The sequence below is a fragment of the Elaeis guineensis genome, chromosome 4 (genome assembly GCF_000442705.2).
Source record: "Elaeis guineensis isolate ETL-2024a chromosome 4, EG11, whole genome shotgun sequence".
NCBI lineage: Eukaryota > Viridiplantae > Streptophyta > Magnoliopsida > Arecales > Arecaceae > Elaeis > Elaeis guineensis.
The window spans coordinates 37,995,384-37,999,102 of NC_025996.2; positions in this window are offsets into that span (position 1 = coordinate 37,995,384).

The window sequence follows — 3,719 nt, forward strand, 5'->3', positions numbered from 1 at the left end:
AAAATTATTTTAAATCTGAATAGCATGTTATATAAGATGTAATCGGTATTGATCTAAAAGTTGTCATGATGTATGAGATGTATGTATGAAGTTTAAATCATATCTATGTATGTTTAATTATTAAATATATTATAAAAATTTATTTTCATGAATTGAAACATATGGTATGCTTCACCTGAAATTCTGATAGAATAGTTCTACAGACTGAAATATATGTTTCACACACCTAATTTTGAATTAAGTTTGAATGATCTAGATTTGAGAATTAAAGATTTTTATGACATCACATAAATCGATGGACAAAGGATTAGCTTAAATCAGGTCCTTCTAATAGGTTAGACCCAGGATTAGAAATACATATAGATCTAGTAGAGAAATTGATTAAATCTAATCAAGTATTGAATTAGATTTGATCAGAATTTTTTTAGATCAATCATAATAGTTGAAGTTTGATCAAGTCCATATGTTTGACCTTAATAAATGGATCATGATCATGGCTCCGTGGTTGAGCTTGATTCTTTTAATAGACAAAATCAAAACTAATTAACCAGTTGGTATCTAAGGTAAGTTTGATAGATTCAATCAAGTAGTTTTTAATTGAGAGCTATTCATTTAGATGCATCTATGATGAGTTAAGGACACATCCCTCCCACTGATCTCACTTACCTGGCCAACATGGTAGATTATATTTTGATTAGATCACTAGTCGATTCGTGCAGAGCCATGCCATTAAGGTGAATCAGTGTGACTGATTTAGGTGTCTTTAGACCAGCTTGTGTTTAATCTCTTACATGACTTGATGAAGTCAGTGGAAGGATTTATAGCTTGCAGGTCATCTTCTTCTCTTATTCTCAGGTCAATGAAATCAAATTCTATAAATTATTAGGTCTATAAAATAATAGAGTTATAAGATAACTTGATCATAGCCTCCATTATGATGCGTGATAATGAGTCTAATATTCTAAATAGGCATTGGAGGTGCCACACGTCTGGTGTCTATTACGTATTGAAATTATTATTCATTATATGACCATCATGATGTACTTTCAGGTCAATGTTCTGATTGGCTGAGTCACACTCAGACCTGAACATCCATTTGTTGGATACATTTGGTGTTGTCATATTAATGGTTGGATCTCATCAGAATTTTCAGTGGAGATGCCACATGCTTGCTGAAGGAATATCTAGGGCAAAATCTAATTGTTAGAAATTATTTGAAGAAATAATTGATTATGAACCTATCCATGGATGTACTAGGGTTGGTTGAGTCACACTCGGATCCAAATACAGTCTGTATGGATTCTAATACCTGCTAAAAAATTAATGTAATTCTTCGAGTTGGAGGCAGAGGTTATCAATTCGTAAAAATAGTGAAGGATCTTTAAACTAAAATCCATATCTTTGGGATTAAAAAGTAATTCATATACTAATAAGCTTATATTTTTCTTTTAGTTATAGCCAACACACTATCCTTCTATATGCTGTTGGACAGTGACAAGCTCATCGGATCCAACTTCGATAGCTGGTATTGAAAGTTGAAGATCGTCTTGGAGTACGTGAGGATTTTATATATCCTTACGGATGAGGCATCTGAAGAACCTGCAGTCAATGCTCCTCATACCGTAAGAGACACTTACGTGAAGTGGCTCAATGATCGCACGACTGTGCATTACGTGATGAGGATAGCTATGAACGACGAACTTAGCCATAAGTTTGAGGATGCACAGCCAGAGAGGATCATTCAAATGTTGAATGAGTCCTTCAGCACCTCAGAGGATGCAAAGAGACACAAAATTTTTTGTGCAGTGTTCAATGTCCGTATGCAAGAGGAGGCTTCAGTCACCGATCATGTATTGTACATGATTGAGCAGATTGAATGCTTGACAAACTTGGCTTTCCGTTGCATGAACAGTTAGGCAAAGATGCTATCCTCAATTCACTACCGAAATCCTACCTATCCTTTCTTAGATATTATAGAATGATGAAGCCTGCGGTGAACTGTCATGGTTTGTTAGGATTACTATAGATTTTTGAGAAGGATCACCAGCTCCAAAAGGAGCCAGTAAAGTTAGTGGGAGGTTCATCAACAAGTCTTCGATCTTCTAAGAGAGAAAAGAAGAAAAAGGTACAGAAATTCTGTGCCATCGATCTTAAGCAGAGCAAATCATCAAAAATTGATAAGAGCCAGATAGAGACTTCTTCTATAAAAAGCTGGATCATTGGAAGAGAAATTATCCTGTTTACATAGCCACCCTTGACCCAAACAGACCTAAGAATAAGAGAAATAAGCAAGCGGTTACTTCACAAGGGACTACAGGTAAGTAGGAAGTTTCATGAGGACGAGCAGTTCCTGAATGTTGGAGATGGAAGTCTTGTTTCAGTTCTGACCTTGAAAACTTTGCAGTTTGTCTTTGAGTCCAGTAGTGTCATATTAGATGATTGTCATTATTGTCCATCCTTTTTGATGAATGTCATCTCTGTAGGCCTTTTGGCCAAACTTGATTTTAAGTTTATAATAAAGAATAATTTTTGTAATATCATTATAAATGATATTGCAATTATGTATGGATAATTCAAACATGGCATATACATAATATCATGATTTGTTAGTGTAATGTACACAGCCAGCAAATATCCTAAATTAGATAATGTCAATGAATCCTATTTTTGGCATTATAGGCTTGGTCATGTGAACAAGAATAGAATTTACAGATTGATCAAGGAACGTGTCTTTGAGATAGATGATTGTGAATTATTACTAACCTACGAATCTTGTTGGCAAGATGACTAAATCACCTTTTAAGGGAAAGGATGAAAGAGCCAGCGATGTCCTAGGTCTAATACATACTGATGTATGCGGACTTATGAACATAAGTGTCAGAGGAGGATACTACTACTTCATTATATTTACAAATGATCTATCGAGGTATGGATGTGTCTATCTTATGAAGCATAAGTCAGAATCATTTAAAATATTCAAACGATTCTATTTTGAAGTAGAAAAATAAATTAAGAAGAGTATTAAGACCCTTCGATTAGACTGAGGAGGTGAATGCCTCACCAGTGACTTTCTGACATATCTAAAAGAAAATAAGATTCTTTCATAATGGATCCCTCTTGAAATACCACAATATAATGGGGTGTCTGAAAGGAGGAATTGAACCTTGTTAGACATGGTCCGATCTATGATGGATTTTGCAAGTCTATTAATCTTCTTTTGGAGATATGCTCTAGAAACTACCTGCTATATTTTGAATAAGCTACCGAGCAAGTCTGTCAATAAAACTCCATATGAGATATGGATTGGACGTAAGTCGGTGCTCTCACACCTTAGGGTCTGGGGGTCTCCAGCTTATTTCAAGTATTTAAAGATAGATAAGCTTGGATCGAAGTTCGATAGATGCTTGTTCGTAGGGTACTTAAAGAAAATTAAAGAGTACTACTTCTACCTCACTGTAGAACAAAAGGTATTTGTCAGTAGCTAGACAGTCTTTTTGGAAAAAAAATTTTTTAGTGAAGGAACTAATGCCTGTAAAATTGAACTTGATGAAGTTTATGAGGTGGAAGGACCGACACATAGAATTGGATTTGATTGGAGAATCAAATCCGAAGTCAGTAAAGGTGCCATTAAGAAGATCTGATAGAGTACTACGTCAGCCGGACAGATACTATAATTTTTTGATTCAGGATGGTGATTCCATCGAACTTGATGAGAACGA